The sequence below is a fragment of the Dermacentor silvarum genome, chromosome 2 (assembly GCF_013339745.2).
Source record: "Dermacentor silvarum isolate Dsil-2018 chromosome 2, BIME_Dsil_1.4, whole genome shotgun sequence".
NCBI lineage: Eukaryota > Metazoa > Arthropoda > Arachnida > Ixodida > Ixodidae > Dermacentor > Dermacentor silvarum.
In genome coordinates, this window is record NC_051155.1 from 56515976 (window position 1) to 56538669 (window position 22694).

At 48.2% G+C, this 22694-nt stretch overlaps 1 pseudogene; it reads left to right on the forward strand.

Moving 5' to 3' along the window:
* The window catches only part of LOC119440051 (uncharacterized), a 132365-nt pseudogene that overhangs the window by 88105 nt on the left and 21566 nt on the right, over positions 1-22694 (forward strand).

A 22694-nucleotide genomic window follows, 5' to 3' on the forward strand; every position in this document is an offset into this window, starting at 1 on the left:
AACAGCCAGGAAAACGCAGCACCCGGGAACGTAACAGCCGGGTTCTACTGTAATGTCCAATTGAACGCCGCTGAGCGGTCCTTCGGAGTTGTGAACTCCTTGCGGGCAAGCGAGCGTGTTGAGACACTTGACGCGTTTTGATTTTACCTTACCGAGGCACAGTTAGAACGCAGGCGAGAGCTTGCGAGGACAAGGAAAGCGCGGATAACACACGTTTGTGAGAGCGAGGGTGACGTGGCGTAGCGGCGATGCCTTCTCCACTCACGCAATACCGCGGCAGCAAGTGTTCCGAGTCGCCCGCTCTGCTCCGTCTAGGCGCGCTCGTGACGTGGCGTCGCAGCCAGTGGAAATTTGCCTGCCGTTTTGGTGCTACAGACGTCGGCTTTTTCGCTCAATGGGCAATTTGATGCTTTCGCATCAGAAGAGACCGATGTGCATCAACGTACGATGTTCATCGTGGAATGCTTGCCGCTAATAAACGTTCGTACAGGAGGCTCGTCAGCGATTGGTCCCGAGATCACGCACGTGGGTTGGATTGATGGCTGTTGCAGCGGCGTAAAGTCTGTATAGTATAATGTCAAAGGAAATGCCACGCTCCTTCACTCTCGACACAGCACGCTCCCAGCCAGAGAGCCACGGTCACACGCACACATTCCTCTTCGCAGTGTGTTTCATCACTCCCCATTACTAACAATCCAATACGGAAGGCACAACACCGCAAGAAATGGAGGTGGGGCTTACGCCGCCGTACGTTCCTCGGCTCCAGTATGGGAGAAGACGGGAAAGTAACACCACTTCGGAATGCTACTAAAAATTAAGCAAGTGTTACACATTCGCAAAATGTGAAGGCGAAATCCTGATTGCATCAGAGCGCACGAAAGAACTCACAGAAATTTCCATACGTACTGGTAGTGGGGCAGTGCCGTCAGCGCCTTCGCAGAGGGAGGGGCAGTATGGGAATGCTGGCATCGGAGCCAGCTGTGGAAGACGACGACGACGAATGCGTGAGCAGTGGCACGAGCGCGAGGGGCAGTATGGGAATGCTGGCACGATGAGCGGCGTCGGAGCCAGCTGCAGAAGAAGACTACGATGAACGCGCCAGTAGTGGCACGAGCACTTTGTGACCACGTGACGTGTGCAATCAGGCAAGCACTAGGCGCACCTTTACTAAGCCAGAACTGTGGAGCAGCCGTGGCTTCAGGGAAGCGTGCTTGTCTCGCACCGCGGAGGCCCGGGTTCGATTCTCACCAAGACCAAAATGTACGAAATTGTTTTTTCAAAGCCACTAATTTACTTTGTTTACAGGAGCCTCCCTGTGAAATGTGACATCAATCTGGTCATTTTCTGACATGTTTTTATTACTCTTCGTGGCGTAGGCCATTTTTCGCCACGGCGCAGTTTCACCAAGGTCACTGCCAGCATTAGACACCTAAAGCTTTCGTCGTAAAAGGCAGAGGGAGGGCAGAGGGAGTGTCTCCTGTGGCAGTGACGCTCACCTCCTGGCGGCATGATAACAGGACAGTTAATTTAATTCTACAGTTGATGGTCATTACAACGGACCATGATGAGACAGCAAAACATATTCTTTATATCCGAAGTCCGTTCTGTTCAAAATTAGGGTCACAGTATGTTACGAAATGGCGAAACTTCACACATAACGCTGTGTAACCCATAAGTGATCGCAAGGACAATAAGAGCAACAAAATTGAAGTACAGTAGAACCTCGATTATACGTCCCCTGGTCATGCGGCAAGCCGCATTTCACGATGGATTGGTTTGGTCCTGGCAAAACAGCCATGAAAATAATGTATTAAAAACCTCGATTATGCAATGCAATTTTATGCCAACCCCACCTCGTATGACACCTCTCTGGTACCGTCCGAGAAGAACAAAAAAAGAAATAACTGAAGCAGATGCAGGCTGGCACGTGAGCACACTGCAGCCGGTTGATAACGGGTGCGCAATACCGTATTTACCCGAATGTAGCTCGAGGTGACTTTTCAGTCCTGCGAAGAAACACAAATGTGATGAGAGATGAACGGAAAAAGAATACCTTTATTCAAGGAATCACAATTCGGAAACTAGTTCATTTGCACTCGTCATCGTCATCTGAAGAGGAGACGGAGCTTTCCTTAGGCAGTATTCTCGGGCGATCACCTTCGTAGGTAGTTTCACTTTCGCGGAATTTTGCATGACTCGGCACTGAAAGCGTCCCCGACAAGTGTTTCTGGCACTGTCCTAACCTCGCTATCGCCTGATGGAGAGCTGTCGGCCGTATACTTCGAGGGGTTCGATGCCGTGATGAGCAGAGTCTCGCGAAAGCGAAACTATCTCGAAAAGTGATCGCCCGAGAATCAAGCCATCTTTCGTGCCATCGAGCTTGTTTGAGATTTAAGTACATCTTAAAAGACCGCACAAATATTTCATTCAGGTTAGGACCAGGCCACATCGTTCCACAGAGCCTTTCCCACTGGCCTTGCGTAAACCTGCCGGTGGTCTCGCCATCGGCAAATCGTCGACTCGTTGACGTTGGGACACCGAGCCGCGGCGGACTTTCCCAGCTCCCCGGCCATCAAAATTGCTCATCTCTCGAAGCGGCCGTCGTACCGAATGCGCTGCATCACCATAACGTTGCAAATGAACGTAGTCAATGACAAACATCGTCTTCAGTTCTGTATGCAGCACAGTGGCCGGCATTGTAAACTAATGTCTTAATATTACGTTTTCGACAAGCGACGACTGCTGTCAAATATTTAGCACAAACGAGAGCCACGGTACAAGGCAAGCTCGACTCGGAGCCAGCGGGGCGTTGCGTGACATGCTGTTGCTGGAGCTTGCCACTAGTGTATTCTAGAAAGTGTATTTTTGCAAATTCAACAAGTGGCCGGAAATAGTTGCATGCAGCGCATTGCCGCGCGCACTAGTTGATTGCAGTGCACACACGCATCGCTGTAGAAAAGTGTGTTGCATTTGCACCATCCAGACAAAATTTTTCTATTGTAGCAGATAGTCCATTATAGCTGGGTCCGCTAAAAGCGAAATTGGTTGCATTGATAATGTAAGCGAACCAAACTAAGCGAGAAGAATAGTCTGTTATATCCGAAAGTATGTTGTATGCGGATACGTTGTAATGGGCGGGGACTGTATTTCCTCCAATAATGAAGTGATCTGAAACATTTCGGTAAAACGCTTCTTAGACAGTGCTTTACAGGTTCCAGTGTAGAACCTAAATTTGCTATGGGGCCTGATGAGGAGCCTTTTAATATGTAGGTTTAGTAAAGTAGCAGAATAGTACACAGTTAATAATTTGGAGGAACTAATTACAATGTCAAATACAATTGCGTATCTATAATTTGGACATGCTTGATTATTTGGACACCTCCACGGCCGCGCCACTGGCTCCAGACATAATGTATAAGGACGACCAAACATTTGGACACCTTACAGTGTGTCGTGCGATAATTCGGACTCTGACTGCACATATGTGGCAAGCAAAAATGGGGATAATCTTGTTCTGATACGTCACCAGAATGGTCGTTTGCCATGTCACCGGTGCTCCTCCTTGAAGTCGAAACTAGTGAAGCCTAGTCGATCTACTAATAGTGGCTGATCGAGCCCAAACCGCAGGATAAGCCAAGCCACTATGTTGTAGAAATGTAGAAAAGGCTGCATTTGCTATTTGCGCGATTCGTCTTCCGAATTTTGTTCCGCTCTTGTCATCCACCGTCGGGGCAGGCTGATCCTGTTTGTAGCATTGTCCTGACAACAGACTAAGCATGAAAAGAAATTACATAAACGACAGTGCTGGAAAATATCGGCCATACGACCCAAGTTGAAACTTGGGCTGTATGCTCAGACGATCACTTTCAAAGATACTTTTGCTTTTGCGATATTTCATATATTTCGTGATAGTCCACTGCATTTCATATTTGGCGCTGGACGTGTCGACGGGCAGCAGCGTTACCACCCAGTTTGCCTGTGTGTGTGACATGGCTCACACACAGGCAAACTACAGCCGTAGTTTCTCTTGGCAGCCTTTTTTTTTTTGATGCTGTTGTCAGCTGTGCCGTAAAAGTGTTTTGAAGCATAGGAAGCAGATATACAGTAGGTTGCACAGAACACATATAAAGGGGATAAACACAGTCAGTCTATTGTGCAGTAACAAATAGCCTGTACGGAAGCAGCCTCACCAAGTCTCGGGTAACTACCCTCCTTTTGATCACTGTTTTTCTTTTTTTATCATGCTCATGTGCAGGTGCACGTGTCGCCACCGTCGTCACCGCCACCCGTACGACCCACGGCCCCTGTGCCTCCGAGACCGCGTTCCCCACCGCTGCCCGTGATCTTGTCGGGGGGCCCTTCTGCTCGGGTACCCCCCCTGGACTCCCTGTGGGTGGGCCCCCCACCCTCTGCAGCATACTTCTCACTCCTCTACGAGGGGGGCTTTCGACCACGACTCAGTGAGTGTTGTGCATAAGGCCACCAATTCAACCTCTTAGTTGCATACGCTTTGTTCAAATTGCCCACATACAAAGCGAAAGGGAACCTTTGGTATTACTATCATGGCCTGTGTTGCCGTGTGAGAACAACGAATTTGTTAAACGGCAATAAATTTCTTAAATGATATGAACCACGATGGTGACACAATAAAATCTTGGTTAATTAGAATTTCACAGTACCAGAACAAATGTGTGAATTACAGTGTAGACCGCCTATAACTTAAGTCGCCGGAGTCGTGAATATCTGCACTATAAGCGGGTATGCACTATAACCAAAACAACAATTTTCAAGCCCTGCACGTATGCAAAACATGTAGACCAAGCATGTAGACACGCTTTGTACTATTGCGCACACATCGAGATTACGTTTTCGCCAGCTCACTGGCGAAAATGTAATCGCGATGTCACCGGTGCTCTAGCTTCAAGTTCGACAGCTTTGCACCGAGTCAAAACGAAACAAATGTTTGCCGCAACCGCTGCGGAAAAAACCGTGACCGCTATCGACACGATTATGAACAGCGACATTGCGGTGCTGAAGGCACATGCCCGACGCACGCAGCAAGTCTGGACGAATTAACTACCATTTGCTGCAACAACTGCAGTGGAAACCGCGGTCACTATCTATGCGATCATCGATGGCGACTACGCTTTTTTTTAGGCACGCGGCCGATGCACGTACCGAGTAAAAACTAAACTACTGTTCGCCGCAACCGCTGCGGAGAAAACCACGGCTGCTATCGACGCGATCGTGGATGACGACTACACAGTTACGAAAGCCCGCGGCCAACGCGGTGTTATGCACGGTGGTAAACGCAAGAATACAGGCTTTAAAGACGCAAATAGTCTCGAAGCGTTCAGGCGTTCCTGTCATTCGCGTACGATTTCAACTTATGGCTGTGGCGATGCGGACTCCGCCGCTTTGTTTCGGTTGGACGCTAGTGCCGTTCTTGCTCTTCTCCGTCGCACATTTGCGGCGCTCCTCGCTCACCGAGCTCAGAAAGTAGTCCAAATTACCCGATGTGCGGCCAAATAAGTCCGAATTAGCGAGAGTTTGATTGCATTGAATAATGCATACGCTGGCCGGGAGCACGCACCTTGTTGAGAAGCGTGTTTGCTGCCGCCCTTGTCGGCGAGATTTTCCCACGGAAACCGCATTCTAACTGGTATTTCGTCTCACGCGGCGGCACTGTAAGTGGTATGCATATACATGGAGTTCTACGGGAGGGTAAATAAATGGGAGTTGGAAAAGGCCGTGTTGTAGCCAGTTCTGCACTACAAACGGTTACATTATAAGTGGTCTATACTGTAATCTACTGACAAATTATCAAATATTTAAAAAAAATCAGATTAAGTTCTGCAATTGTACGTGCCGAAACCTCAATATGATTATGAGGCACGCCATGGTCTAGGACTGCAGAATAATTTTGATTATCTGGGGTTGCTTAACATGCATCTAAATCTAAGTACACGAATGCTTTTGCATTCCGTCCCTATCGAAATGCAGCCATAGCGGCCAGGATCGAACCCCGACCTCAAGATAATCAGCACGGGGCTGTAGCCACTAAGCTTGTGCGAATACACCTCCCTGTTTGCAAACAGCGTGACGTCACTGCGGGGGCCCCGCCCCTCTGTCGTGCCTCCGAAGCGGGCGCTGGTTGGCAAAAAACGTTCGTGCGACCTGTTCTCTCTGCATAAGAGTGCTGCTTGTGTATCAACTGCCGCGATCGTAAGTCCGGCTTATTGCGATTTTTTGAAGTGACAGCATTTACGAACTGTGCTTACGAAGTATAATCGTCCCCGTTTTACCGGTACAACAACGTAGCGATGTTGCCGAGTGCATGGTTCCTGTAAGTCAGCGTGTGGTGACTTCGTAAAAGTGCGCCTCTTCTGTAGATCAAACATCCACAAAAATGTATTACTCCTCGAAAACGAACATTTTATCACAGATGCACATTTTCGTGGTGGCAAAGTGATACTTCTCTAAATGACTGGTCTTCGAACACAAATTTGTATTGCATTGTCGTGAATGCACTGATTTGCGCCCATGGAGAAAGAATAACTCGGGAGGCACAACTCAGCTCCTTCTCACGTCGTCATAATGTCACGCTGGAGCGCGGCGGCGGACGTCGTGACAGCGCCCCCTACCAAACGCCGGACGCATGACGTATGGTCACGTGACGCTTTTGCCGAAGCGATGCAGCGGATCCGGGGAGCGTGGGGCTCGGTCGCCCGGTCTTGTCGTCTGGTCGCGGGCGGATGCTTGATGCCAGTGCGCCACGCTTGCATTAGGTAGCTACAGCTCGAGTACGCTAGCTGAACACGATACCTGTCGCTAAACGAGACGGCAGCTATTACAATGTGTTCTTGCTAAGCTTGCCGGAGCGCCATGAGACGGGGACCGACCAGTACCGCCCCAAGGAGTAATAATGACTTTTTCGGCTGGTCAGGGAAGACTGTGCCTCCAAGGTCAGCGTAGTATTTACGCCTGCTGACCGTTCCGCTAGGGAAATCAGCAGACGTTGTCATTTCTCGTCAGTTCTCGATCGTCGCTTTCTATAGATATTGCCCATTCTTGCAGGCGTTCCTCATTTGGAGCTTTGAAAATTTTAGCGTTTTCCGCGCATCACTTATATCCGCTGTTACAGTTTGGGACGAAGCATCGGTGCCCCATTTTCGATAATCATGAAACACGTACACAATGAACACTTACATTGTAGAGGAGCAATGGAGGAATTGCAGAACTTAGAAGGGATGATTCTGACTGCGCGAAGCGAGCGGCAGACTCTGCTCTACTCTGCTGTTCCGTCTGTCCACGTCTCCCCAAACTTGCCGCAGAAATATAATTAAATTTGGTTTCCCCGCATGGTAGTTATGTATCGCATACTCTGATCGGTACTTTTTATAATGCATGATGAAACAAATTCTTGTTTTTTGTTACGCCGAAAAATTTGAAAAAACACCAAGTGCAGTTTTCTATACGCGCATAGGTATGGTTGCAAATCGTCTGCTCTTTCCATACTCGCCTGGCTATGATCGCAGATCGTCTGGTCCTTCAAGTGCTCTAGTTTCTTGCTATTATTGCCGCATAAAAAGCATGTGATCCTAAATTTAAATCTTCAAAAAATATTTATACCATGACAGTCTACAGGTATTCCTTGAATGCCAACCGCGCTGGCGAAAATCTTTTTGCGGCATCAGACAAGCCAGCGCAAGCGGCCGGTAGCAGACGACGCCGGGCGCCGTCGGAGAGCAATTTTTTTTTTTTTTTTACTTCCGTGACCGCGGCCGCGCGCACCGCTCCGACCGCGAGGGAAGTAGTTTTTTCCGTCGCCGCAAGGGGCGCTGCGCCAACGTTCACCACCAGCGCGTCTCCTCCTCTCCCAGCGTGACATTATCACGACCAGTGCTCGCGATGGCGCCGGCCCAGAGTTTCGCCTCCTGTTATTCTTTCTCCATGTTTGCGCCCCATTTACACTGTAGCTTTAAATGATATACAAGATGAACTTCATCTACAACTACACGGGGGCTCAGTGGAACCGTACCAAGTAGTGGCTCCTAAATTCAGATGAGGGAGAAATGCAGAAAAACTTATTACCCTCGTTTAGGAGCATGGTAAGATACCGTAGGTGGACAAAATTAATCCTTAGCCTTTCGTTACACAGCCCCCATAAGCCACTGTGCAGCTTAGGGTGGACAAAATTAATCCTTAGCCTTTCGTTACATGGCCCCCATAAGCCACTGTGCAGCTTAGGGATGTTAACACCATAATTTAATTTCAATTAGTAGTCTCGGTCATGTGAATGTACAAAGCAAAATCTTACATAAGTACATAATCCTTTTCACGCTAACTTCGCTGTGTCTGCAGCCTCCTTTGCCCCTCTCAACTTTACAAGACCCAACTTTTGCATGTTTATGTGCCTCACCACGGCATAAAGTCTGTAATGAAGGTGAATACACCAATAACGAAAAAAAGAAAGTTCAATTTTACTTAGGACTCGTGAGATCTGCGTTAAATCGCGATAATTTCAGGGGTTTGCCTTTTGGGCGTTCCCCGTGGTTAAATGTATACTCGCAGCTTCGGCAGCGGTCAAAACATCGTAGGAGCTCATTTGTAGTGCTACCTCTCAGTCGATAAATTATGCTCCAAAGAAGTTTTTTTTTTTTTCATTTCTTTCCTGCACACAGCGCGGATGGCCCCGAAATACATTCGATCACTAATCATCGCGTCTCATTGATTCTCACCTGTTCAATAATTACGGGTCCTGAAGTTCTATCGGAGCCTGATCACTGTGACTGGTTTTATTACACACAGCATGTGTCCACAGTCGCGTAAGCGATATGTATTGCTAATCACGTAGTGCACGCACGCGCACACACACACACACACACACACACACACACACACACATGTTCGCAAGTAAAAAAGGCCAGTGTCGCCACATTTTCATCGTGCAGTTTACCACACGCCGATGTTCTCCAACACACATTACTGCTAATCTGCCTGGCAAGAGAATTGTGGAGGTTCACGTAAAAATAAAAAAAGAAATAAAAGAAATAAAAACACGCGTCCACGTGGTGCCCACCTACACCAACTGAAGCGCGACGACACCACGCAGAAAGCTGGCGGTGACTGTTTTTTGCCAACCAGGGTCACTGCGCACGTGCGTCGGTGACGTAGCTGTGACGTCGCCGGTGCGGTGACGTACCCCAGGAGAGGTCTATTCAGGTGCGCCTGGCTCCTTTGCGCGGGCATTTCGCCTATTCTGCTGTACCTGCATGTCCCCCGTTCTACCTACGACAGCCGTTCAGTACTGGGTATCACCGGAAGCAAATGAACTGTTTGCATTAACTTAGGGCAAAACTCTTGTGTTTTCTTGCTTGTACAGCACTCGGTGCTCCCCTTTTGCGGCTTGAATGCGCGCACAGAGGCGCACTAGATTGCGCAAGGCGACGGCTGACACGGTCCTGAGGCTCACTAAGCCCGAACCCGCAGTGATCGGTACTCCCGTGAGATGCCAGACCCCACAAGCTACTGTGGCAGTGAATTATTCAAGTGTATTGAGAAAACAATAAACAAATGCTTATTGTGTCAACACACCTTTATTTACTGAAGAAATCGGCAACCCTCGTTTCCACTTGCCCAAAATCAACATAGAAGTTTCGATTCCCATCTTCTTGTGACTGATAAGAACTTGCAGTGGTGAGGGCCTAGTGATTTCCTTCACAGCGCAGCCTCAGTGTCTGACCTACGTCATCCAAATATAGACATGTTTTTCACTACCGCAAGCACATGCTGATTATTATTTCACCAGTGAGCTGGTCAGCAACAGATCATCCATCGCGATGGAGCGAGTGGCTTTGTTGCGAGCATGCAGGTTGCAGTAGAATTGCTTTTTATCCTCTACAGCTTTCGTTGTGTTTGTGGCATCGTACTCTGCGCAAGTTGGAATCGGCTAGCGCAAGACGGGGGTAATTGGATATCGCTCGGAGAGGCCTTTGTCCTGCAGTGGATGTAAAATAGGCTGCGGCTGAGGATGATGGCTCTCCTTGCATTGAAAACGAAACTACTGCTGCAGATGAATTAGTGGTCGGTGCTGTTGACGCAATCGTGGATGGTGGCCTCTCAGTTCCAAAAGCATGCAGCCTACATGGTGTCTTGTGCAGCAGCCGCTGTCAAAAAGCGAAACAATGTTTGTTGAAGACCATAAAGGTGTCATTTGTGTACAGTACTCGCTAATGACTGTGTGGTGCTGACTTGTCACTTTGTTTTGGTTTGACACTGGAAGCGCTTTTGCTCTTTCGTGAGGCTCGACACCTTTTGTGGGTTGGCTGAATGAACCAGTGTGTGGCCAAATATGTCTTAATTCATGAGAGTTTAGTACCATTTAACAAAATTGTTAGACTCATCCGGTAGGTAGAATTGCATAATATACACAAATAATGCCAAAACACACCACTGATTCATTTACCCTATTCTAACATGCTCCCAAATCAAAACCACGCCCACTTTCTGTGTGTCCAAAGTAGAAAACTAACGTAAAAATTACTATAAACCACCTAAACAAAGTACAGTATAGACTGCTTATAACGTAAGTCGCCGGAGTCGGGAATATCCACACTATAAGCGGTTACCGCACTATAACCAAAACAACTATTTTATTGTGATAATGGACACTCCAGGTGCATTTCTGCCGTCGCTGTTGCCGTGCTCTAGGTTCCGTATTCGCTTACTAAATAAATTAACAAGCACGGGGTCACGCGCGCACAAGCAAACATGAACACATCTCGCTCGTTGACCGCGAAAACAAACTGTCAAAACGCTCGAGTGACGAAGGGCAGCGAGCAAATTGACCTTCATGCTATCATACCTCTCGCTTCAACGCGACCTATAAGCGGCGAAAACACTGCACGCGGCGAACTTTCCCCGTCGCAGATTGCTTGCAAGATAGGACCAAGGCGATCGTATCGCCGAAGTGGATCGTCGCAGATTGCGTCCTGCTTCAGTCCACTGAAACAATTCCGCATTGCTTTGCTGGCGAAAATCTTCTCCTTCTGTTTGCGCCAGTCCCAAACGCAAGTTTTGGATTCTCCGAACGCCTGTGATGCGGCCCGATTTCCGTCCGTCTCCGCACACATGATCACTTTCCTTTTAAAGGTGGCGTCATGATGAACTCGGAACTTCATGCTGATAGAGCAGACGCAGAGAACGTGAAGACAGACGGTAGACTATTGCCTAAGCATGTGTACTGCTGCAGCTACGGTAGCTAGGCTCGACACGCGTGCGAGGCGGTCATTTTGAAATGCCGACGGCTATATGGTAACGCAGATTTAGGGTTGTATTCGATTCTAATGCGCACACAATTTTTGGACCTGCTTTATTGGAAAAAAAGTGTGCGTTATATTCGAGTAAATACGGTATATATGGAGCGTTTGCCATCTAGATTGACTGCCGAACTTCCAGGCAGCCGCACTGTAACCAGTATTTTGTGTCCCACAGAGAGAAAAACATTTTTTTAGAAATTTAGACCATCGAGATCGTTGATCTTGAGGACGAGTGGGTGGTGTCCCACAACTGCACTATAAGCGATAGGTGTATACATAGAGTGCTATGGGAAAATTAACGGGAGTCTGAAAAGACCGTATTATATCCGGTCCTGCATTATAAGCGGTTACCTTATAAGTGGTCTATACTGTAGAAATCTGACACACACTCCCTTTTTTAGCAAGAAAAATGGCCAAGGGTCTAACATGTGCACATGGCAGCGGGTTTCCTAAAGTCAACTTGACCGCATGTTTTTATAGTCAGTTTCGCCGCAATACATCTGCGGTAAAGCATACAAACGCTGCAAAGGTGAGTTTGGTTTCATATCCGATGGCACTGCCAAGAAATTTAAGACCCTATTTGCTTGAAAAAAAAAAAAGCTGCCGCGCATTTTAGTAGCGTAAATATTGTACAGTCAAATCTCGATATTGAAGTTGTGCTTGCAGCGAAAAACTTCGTTATATCGAGAATTTCGTTATATTGAGGTTTCATTAATTCAATAGAACTAAGATGGGGAAATAAAAATAGTTCATTACATTGCGAATTTCGTTAAATTGAGGTTCGTTATATTGAGGTTTGACTTTATTCAAACATTGTGAGCTATAATTCCTGCTTGAAAATCTTTCTAAGGTAGGCTAAAAATAGGAGTTTTCGACTCCTAATTATTCGGTGAACGCCAATTTCAGGATCATGAAAGTTTGGGCTCATAAAAATGCATGGGTTCTGGCGGGGACCTTCGCTTGGGATCGAGTTAACCAAAATATTTAAATAACCGGAGTCGAATTAATGGAAATACACTGTATTATACTGTATGCTTCCTCATTTGACAAAGTTACTGTAGAGGTGGTCTGGCCAGATTCATATGCTGCGTTGTGTGCTCTTGAATTTTCTGTAATAGGAAAGAAAAGCACTTCCATGCAATAGCATTATACAAATCATTCCAGTATGTTTGTCATTGTGGATTATCATTGAAAGCAGCTGGGAGAGAGGGGAGGCGTATTGAGGTGAAGAGGGAAAAAAATCTGTCGAAAGGGCTTAGTGGCAGGACAATGGTGATGGAGAGGAGGAGGCAGGCGCAGCAAGGCAATTACGTTATCTTCACATGATGGCACTGCCGCCATGGTTGAAAAGAAGCTAAGAATGCACGCTTTGGGCAATTATATCATTGCAGCGGTGTCTTGCACAAGATTTGTGCCGAGTGTGTCGTCCTGTTCACTTATTCTCATTACCTTTATTGCTTCAGGATTAATGATGGTGTCACACATGCTACACTTCAAAGCACCGCGTACAGTGTAGACCGCTTATAACGTAAGTCGCCGGAGTTGCGATTATCCGCACTATAAGCGGTACCGCACTATAACCAAAGCAACAATTTTCAAGGCCCATACATATGCAAAACATGTGCACCGAGCCGTCACGCATTTGCGACAGTCGAGGAATGCGGCTGAAACGTTTGCATTCAATTTACATTTGAATCTCGTTAATTCGAACCAAATCACGCGGCGGCGCCCCCGACCGGCATTGCTCCGGCACCGCCATAGAGTAAATGTCGCGCGCGAAAAGAAAAAATAGAAAGAAAGAAAAAAAATTCGGCGGAAATTTCACCCTCTTTTAAATGGTAAGGTTGCCGATTCTGCGTTGCGCAGGAACATGCGTGACCGTGCCGACGTCTCAGCCACGCTACCGTAGCCACGCGTAGAAAATGGCAATGAACCCTTCTTTCTCCTTTTTGCGCTTCCTCTACTTTCTAGTCACGTGTTGACCTTGCACGCTGCGGCTACGGCGCATAGGGAAGCAGTGGCGCTGTCCCATTTTGTATGGTACTCTGTGGCTGTCCCAGGCCAGCCAACGAAACTGCCCACGCCGGCAAACGCCCGTTTCCCGATAACAGCAGAAAATGAAACTTTGTGGAGCTGGCGCCGGGCGCGCACGGTGACAGTCGAAAGGGAGGGAGCTACGAGGGAGGGCGAGGGGAGCCATCGAAGCAGCGGAGTTGCCGAGGCGAAATCCGCTTCCCTGACGCCCTCCTCCCTCGCATTCCACGGTCTCCGCGTGCGCCCTTCACCGTGCCGTGCCAGTGCCGCCCGCTCCCTGAAGTTTCGTTTACTGCCGTTATTGTGAAGCGAGCGTTGGCCGGCCTTGGCAGTTTCGTCGCCCTCACTCGCTATCTGCAGCGGGATATTTTACGACTCGCGCTCAAGATTCTGGTTGCAGCCTCACTGCCTGTTCGTTCGCATCACGTGCCCTTCTCCTCCACTTCGTCTTTCTTCCTCAAGCACTCCTTGGGGCGCCCGTTTGAGGGGTGCGTTCGCCGTCTCCGCTGACTTCCGTACTCCCAGGCAGCCGCACTGTAACCGGTATTTCGTTTCCCATAACTGCACTATAAGCGATACGTGTATACATGGAGTGCTATGGGAAAATTAACGGGAGTCTGAAAAGACCGCACTATATCCGGTCCTGCACTATAAGCGGTTACGTTACAAGTGGTCTATACAGTATATCCTACTGCCCGCTGAAATGCTTTTCTGGCATTCCACTGTCCTGGCACCTAGGGCGCGATCTTGTACGCGTTCCAAAATGGAACGGAGGCGTTCCGTTCCATCGAGCCACACACGATTGGTCAATTTGAACGTCGCGGTTGAAATTGGCCAATCGTGTGCGGCTCGATGGAACGGAACGCCCCCGTTCCATTTTGGAACGCGTACAAGATCGCGCCCCTAGTGCCGTCGTGTGCTTAGCATGCAAATTGCTGTGCCCACACTGCCATTATCTGTAGACTGTCCACTTAACCAATGCTCATTGGTGCCCTGCCTCCTCTTCGCATTGTACAATTCACTGTGTACATATTTAGTGCAGTGTATGGTATTGCACACAGTCACCAAACGATAATTCGGGCCTTACGGGAACTGCTGAAAAGTCTGAATAATCTCGAGTCCGACATTGGAATTGACAGAAAATAAGTGACTTTATTTCACAAGCGGCCAAAAAAGAGCTTGTCAACACATTGCTGCTCGTACACAACACTTGACTACGACCTGGTCAGTACGTATTTCGGCTATTGTCATGCTGTCGCTAAGATAGGCAAAAGTACAGTTAACTCTTACGCCAAATCTCCATCCCCTGGTAACATAACGGAGGTTGGCTGCACTGCAGTGGCTGAATGAAAGCCAGTTTCTTTGCAACAGTCACTGTTCGGCACATCTCTCACTCAATTGCCGCCCTCGTCAGTGCAGACATCGAAGGTGGAGTTGGCTCTACTTGAACTGCCTGGTGATACTGACTGCCGAAAATTCACAATAACAATCGAAGAAGCTGCCCAGGATATTGTCGCTATTTAAAACATAAATAAGCCAACACTGGATGCGTGGAACTCGCCCAATAAACCGCAGATGCAGCATTTAGAACTTAGCAGCTCGGCTTGGCTTGTCCTGTGCCTTTAGATCATCATGTAAGGATGTACTATAGACCACTTCGTGGGTAGTCCTTTCGTATAGCTTCTCTATAAGTGAAATCTCGATGATACCATCACGGCTAATACGAATATCCGGATGATACAAATTTTTCTGAGGTCCCGGCCGAGCCCCATTACTTTGCAACGTGCTAGAGAACAGTTGTTACGAATCGACTTTCGACCCGCGTCGGTTGATACGAATAAACACCGCCCCACCGACGGCCGCGAAAGAGAACAGCGCGCAGTCACGCGGATTTTCCCTTTCTCTTTTGGTGCGGAGGCGCGGGCGCAGCGCCGGACAGCGCGGAAGCCACGACTGGGCACAAAGAGTTTGAAGAGGAGGCGCTTTTGTTGCTTTTCTTTTTGTCTCTTCGCTCGCTGCGGCGGCCGCTGCGGCGGCTGCGCTTCCCCATGCGCGGCCGCCGCAGCAAGCGAAAGTTCGTGCGGTCTATCGCTTCAACGGAAACTGAGGGGCGTAAGTGCATACAAAGGTCAGAGCCGTGTGGAGATCACTTTTAAGATACGGTGCGCGCGACACCACCGACAGCCGGCGCAGGCGCAAAGTACAAGAACGCATTAGTTGGCACAGTAAGAGCCCCCCCCCCCCCCCCGCGCTACCTTCCCGCTTTGCTCCTTTCGCGTGGGGAGATTGCGTCACCAGTTACCCTTGCGCTCGGTTGCAAGATACACATTTGGCGCGGTAGCACAGCGTCGCCCCCCCTCCCTCCCTCCCATACCCCCACGGCCTTTCGCGCAACGGAAGTCGCGTTTGCTCTCCGCTGTGCGTTCGCTGTCTGTGAAGGCGCGCGTCCCCCGCGCGCTTTCACTCGCATGTAACTCACACATACAGCGCGCGGTGACGACTTTAACGCCCTTGGACTCGTGCTCCACGTCTCGCGCTCCTCCTCCGCATCGCCCTCGTTGATCTCCTCTCCCATCGGTGGGCGCACCTCGTGCTCGTTACCGCCCTTGTCGGCGAGATTTTCCCGCGGAAGCCGCAATTTCGTCTGACCCGGCTGCACTGTAAGCGGTATGCGTATACATGGAGATCTATGGGAGGGTAAACAGGAGTCGGAAAAGGCCACGTTGTAGCCAGTTCTGCACTATAAACGGTTACGTGATAAGTGATCTATACTGTAAATGCTTTTTACGTATGTGTGCCTGAGTGAGTTCACCTCTCGACTCTTTAATTTAGCTAGTTTTAATTCTGTTTCGATGATACGAATTTCGGCTAATATGAATTTTTTCCGTGACCCCGTGAGATTCGTATCATCGAGGTTCCACTGTATACAGTAAAAGCTTGTCCCCATGAAATTCGAATTTTGGGGGGATGCTTACTGAATTCGAAATATACGAAATTTGAACTAACGAAAGGGATAAAAATAAATTCTGGGGTTTTATGTCCCAAAACCACAATATGATTATGAGGCACGCCACTGTGGGCGATTACGGATTCGTTTTGACTATTGGAATTGTGATGCGACTACTGGCTGGTACTAGATCAACAAGGCTTCGGTAGTTAGATTCAAGAAGGCGCCAGCAACACGACCGACGACCATACCGATGACGCGTGAAAACAGATATCGCTATGTATTTGTGCTCGACTCGATTTCCAAATTATCATGCGGTCATGCAGGCAGAGTCCGAATTATCAAATGGTGCACTGTAAGGTGCGCCAAATTTCGTTCGTCCTTATGCATTGTCCATGGGACCAATGACAGGGCTGCAATGCCTGAATTATTGTTTGGCGACTGCATACCTTTCTTCCTTTTTGGTGGTTTTCTGTGCTTTAGGTAACACCTCATTTGAATGTCATTTTTCGTGCAGTTCACCATGCTAAACCCGCTCATGTGTCAGCCGTCACTTATACCAGTAGTGAATAAACGAACATATTTTTTTTTTCCAGGTGTGTACGAGACTGGCCCGAACCTGACCCACCGAATCCAATGCTGGGATATGACTGGCTCTGAGCTGCCAGACATTGGTGATGGTGAGCAGTGTTTCTGATGTTGTCCTGCCTGCTCGCATTACTGGGATGAAGTAAGGCGCATAGATTAACACACAGGAATGGAAACTTGACAAGAAGAAGCTTATTCACCCTCATGTGCCAGTTTTTCTGAATTTTAAAGTTTCAGGTTCTGCGTGGCGTCTCGTTCCGTCTCGCTCAATTTTCAGGATATCATTTGCGCGCACGATGTAGGAAAATGGCGCCATTCAGGTTGTCCCCCGTATTCTGGCATTCATTGTCGATGTAATTTCTCAGCGACGAAACTGCAACATTGTTAACCGACAACTGGCGAAGCAGCTCTGATTACAGTAAAACCTCGTTATAACGAAGCTGAAGGGGGAGCCAGAATTACTTCGTAATATCCATCATGTCATTATATCCATCATTGCAAGTTCTGCACCATGAATCTCTATGGATATTTCAAGGGGAATTTCACTTCGTTATGTCCGTTACTTCGTTATATCCCATTTTGTTTGAACGAGGTTTGACTGTAAGCCTAATGGCCTAACAGCAAAGGCAGTGTCACTGTGACAGAAAGTCCCAACAGTTGGCCGTCCCAAACAGTCGGTCACTGATTGAGTGGCTCATCGTTGATTGCGCCAGAAGTTACGCGCCTGTGTAGACTGAGGGCCATAGAGGTTATGTGCATGTCCACAGGCGACCAGCCAGAAACCACAGCAAGCATGCCTATTAAGCTCGCCTGTGCACTTACTGGACTGAATGGGTCAAGCTCACATGTAGGTAGAAACCATCAAGCTTAAATTTGCGCAACGCTGCCTACATTGCTGACGTCACGTGTTTGACGCAGTCAAGATCGCATTAGACGTCGGCACTTCAGAGTTCAGGCATTGTTCAAACAACACCCGAACAAGCAGTTCCAACAGCCTAACATCAGCTTAAAAAGTATACTCTGTTTGCACCTGGCTGCCTGCTGTAGGTCGTGTGATTGTAATCCTTTTTTTTTTTTTAGTACATTTCTGTGATATCTCAGCATGGCAGTCAGAAGGGACTTCAAATCCCGAAAGTGTTTTGCATCAGAAAAATGCCTGGTAATTGCATATCAGTTGTTTCTGCAGTCGAACCTCGTTATAACAAAACGATTGTGAAACGAAAATAGCTTTGTTATATCCACGGTGTAAGAATATTTAGGTGGTGACACTGCATGCGCGCGAGCGTCCAGAATATGTTCAGCAGCACGCGGGCGCACCGAGTAGCTCTGCTGCAAGCTGATAGATGGCGCCACGGTCAGCGGTCTCAGCTTAGCGGCGCCGGCGGCTTGACATTCCTCTGCTTCCCATAAATTTTTGTTCATAATGGAATGAGTAAAACTCAAAGTGCGAAGGAAATTCGTTATTTCAAATTAAAGTGATTAGGTGTACCCGGCTTAATGCTTCGCTAACATGAAAGTGTCTCGTGCAGGGCGTGAACAATGTCATGGTCACGACGTCACGAATGCACGCAAAATTGCCGCGAGACTGACTGCTCGAAGCACTTTGCGTGTATTCGCGGGCTTCTTTCACGCTCCGAAAAACACTTTTATGTAGCACGTATTGAGCAACAGAAAGCTGTATCTGGAGTTTTTCATGTTGCTCTACTATTTTTTCATTGATACTTTTCATCTAATTATAATATTTGAGAAGTTGAATAAATAATTAAGACTAATGCAATTAGGCGGAATTCAAGATATGTTCCGAGTATCTCCAAGTGACGGCAAACAACATTATCTTGGTTCTGTGCGGCTACGTGGCATTTGCATATTTTTAAATCTTGGGGCACGATAGTTGGGACACCCTGTGTATACCTCATACTTGCAGCAAAATTTGCACAAACTGTTGTGGCACACAGGAGGTTCTCTGTTCCGGAGTGGCTTTCGAGGTTTATTTAACCGTGTGAGGTACTTTGGACAGTTTCGAAATAAGGTGGGAACTGTATTTGCAGACAGAAGAGGGCTATTTGGCGCATCAAGTAGCACCCTTTCATTGAGCTCCTCGTAATATGCCGTCGATATCATATTTTCTAAAGAATGCTTGGCGCAGACATGGTCGGTAGGCACTATAGTTGGGTCTGCCCTCGTAAGTCTGGTATCAGACTTGCATTACGGAGTGAAGCACTTTCTACCCATTGCAGACACCCCTCATAAGGCCGCTGCCACCTTTGTGGAGGGCCTGTGGCGACCATACCCAAACACAAGCTCGTGTAACGCACGCGAACAAAAAGCGTGCCTTCAAAACAGCGCGGCCACACATGCAAGCAGGAAGATGCAGCAGCGGCAGCATGCGCCTTGTCGCCGAGGGTGGGACCACATTCCACAGCGCCCTCTACAACGGCGCCGACCGAGCTGTTACCGAGCTGAACATAATGTGGACGCGAGCGGGCGGTGCTTTCGCGTGCGTTGGGGGGAGAGTGTCAGCACCTCTCTATGTTGTTCTTACACTGTGGTTATGTCCTATATTTGTTAGAAACGATAGATCTATTACACTTGTATTATCTTTGTTCGTGCGTTTACCGCCACACATAAGACCACGTTAGCCAAGTACCTTCATAACTGCGTAGTTGCCGCCCACAATTGTGTCGATAGCCATCACGGTTTCCTCTACAGCAGTTGCGCCAAACACGAGTTTTGTTTTGAATCTGTGCGTGGTGGTCAAAATTAATTCGGAGCCCTCCACTACGGCGTGCCTCATAATCAGAACTGGTTTTGGCACGTAAAACCCCAGAAAGAAGAAGAAGAATCGGTGCGTGCATCAGCTGCGTGCCTTCAGGACTGCAAGATTGCTGTCCATGTTGTTCGTGTTGATAGCGGCCACGGTTTCATCCACAGTGGTTGCAACAAACAGAACTTTCATTAGGAATCGGTGCGTGCCGACGGCATGCTTTCTAAACTGCGTAGTCGCCATCTATGATCGTATTAATAGCAACTGCGCGTCCGTCCGCAGTTGTTGCAGCAAACGTCATTTGTCATTTTGACTCACTGCAAAGCTGCTGAGGATGAAGAGCACCGACTACATCGTGATGGACTCACTCGCTAAAGAATTATCCGAATGTGCTCGCGGTAGTGAAAAGCGTGTCTCGGGTGAAGACGCGCGCCGTGGCCGCACTGCCAAGGAAGTCGTGAGGCCTTCGGCCCTGAGAGGGCTAATCAGTCATGAGATGACGGGAATTGCAACTTCTGCACTGCTTTCCTGCAAAATAAAGACCTGATTTGCTGATTCTTTCAGTAAATCTTGTCTAATTCATTCAGCTCGGTGGTGCCTGTTAGATGAGCGTAGGCGCTCATCCTACAGGATGGCCTTTTGTATTTATTCACTATTTTTCCCGATAAGGAATCTCAATTGTCAGCCAGTGCCTGCCTGTCCTGTGTACTTCACACTTCTGTTGCACTGTTTGACACATGAACATTAACCAACTTGCCCCATTGTCTGTTTTGCTGTCACATGCTTGTGTACGCCAACTGTGTCCTGTTGGGGCAATGCAGCCAAGGCATGCCTGGTGGCACCCCGGTGCAAGATACACAACGATGCGAGTGTGGCCCTTGGCGGGGGCCTGCTGGCTGCCCTGGTGCCCTGTGGTCTGCTGGGGGCTTCGCTGTGCATCTACTCTCTGCGGCCGCGCGGAACCCTCCTACACACCTGGAGCTTTGGGGCCAACGCCATTTCGGTCAGCCTGTCCCCGCTTGCCCGGTACCTAGTCGTCGGGTTCGCTGCCACACGGGGATACTTCACCCAGGAGAGAGAGGCAAGTAGCCATAGTGACCATTGGAGCCAGTTGACTCTGGACGAGTGCTAGTGCAAAATGCTTGCGGTTTCAAAATGCCTTCTCTTTTTGGGGAGTTTGTGTTGTCCATAGTACTCGGGTGGTGTTCTTTATGCCTTTCCCATGAAAGAAGTGTCACACGTGGCAAACTTGATACTGTAAGACACTAGCACGTAAACTCCTGTGAACATCTGCTTTGTGCAGGCAAAACACGGCGTTGGCTGCCTTTTCTTGCCCCTAAATTACTCGCATGCTTTTGGTACCGTGTGTGCTCTACTTAACTGAACAAGATCAACCTGATCTTAGGTGGAACTCTTTCTCTGCGATAATCCTGTTGAAAATAAATGTTTCAACATCACACAAAGATATTTTCTTCTTGCTGTGTGCAGCAACTGGGTTGGGTAGTCTTTTGCGTTTATAGGCACTTTTAATCTTTCTCTTTTCAATCCCTAATGGTATAGGTGGTGGCCCAAATCTTCAAGCTGACTCCGCCAGATGCTGAAGGGTCATCCTCCTCTTCGTCGGTGAGTGCCGCCCAGTTTCTTGAGAGACTCGCACCAGTGCCAGGTTGATTGTCGTGGTAGATTACCGGCACCTTCTTGTCTGTCTTTTATCAGCTAATTCACCCTGCACTAATCTCTCACAGCCTGCCCCCTCACCTCATCATAAGTGCTTAACCACAGTAAAATGTGAAATAGTTTTGTTAGCTATCCTGCTGATCTAAGGGCACCAAGGAGGAACACTGAATATATTGGACTGGTGAAGTTTTCCTTAGAATCTATTATGTTCATTTGGCAATGAAGGGTTGATTACATAAGATTGCTCATTGCTAGGCTATTGATTTCATCGTGTCCTGATGAAGATTGTTGTAGTATTTGCGAGATTATCATGCGGCCCCAAATCTACAGCGTGCCCAATTTCCATGGGTTTAAAGTAAGCAAATAAAAGTGCACTTTAATGTAATGTGCCCTCGATATATAATAGAAAAAACATGCCTCCCATGTTTTTTCGATCAGAAAAAACAAGACATGCAGAATTTAGCCTTACAGAAGGGAAATTTATTTGCCGTGTCCGTCGTCATCACTGTCGAGAGAGCTCCATGTTGCTGTCGGCTGACCACAAAATGTTGTCTGGCGTGCCATACATTTCTTGATTGATTTTACTACCATCGCGGATGGGAGGGTGGTCCACACCCTCAACTAGCCACTTAGCCAGTTCATTCAGCGATGTGCGCATCAGCCTATTGCTTAGCGTGACACTGTGGCCGCTATTTATTAGCTACTGACTATACAGTGCACGAGCATGATCGTTCTTGTCCTTATTAATGTGCATGCCCAGTGAGTCGCTGCAACTTTCACGAAAACTTGCTGCCGCCATCGCAAGGTGGCGATGATGTTTCTTTGATGCCAACGCATCAAACACTTTGTAACGTGCAGGCAATTTTCCGATCCAGTTTCTCTGAAAAAAATGTGCGCATTAGATTGGGGTAAACACTGTAATTAGGGCAAAATAGTCAACGACCGAGGTAGAAACACAAGACAGGTGTAGAGTTTCGCTAATGCTTGTACTCGGAAAGGCACGAAGCAGCTGGTGAAGTCTCAAATTGAACGTTTCATTCCCTCTGCTTGACTGGTGTGCACAGTCTTGTGGCCAGCTACAGCAAGTGGGCAACTTGAGCCAGCCAGGTGGGACTGTTGGCCAGCCTCCGGTGAGCCTCAACTCTGTGCGCTGGCTGCCCCGGCCTGGGGAAGGGCTAATCTACGGCACCAACCGTGGATCCCTGTGCATCTGCCGCCCACTGTGAGTTTACATAGTCGGCAGTTTGATAAAACCTGTTCTGGTCCGGTAGCGTCTTGGAAAAGTTCGAACATTGTCTCTAGCCATGTAAAAGATTATTTGACGTTTAAGTATCCTACAGGTTTCTTGTGACACTGCATTGTG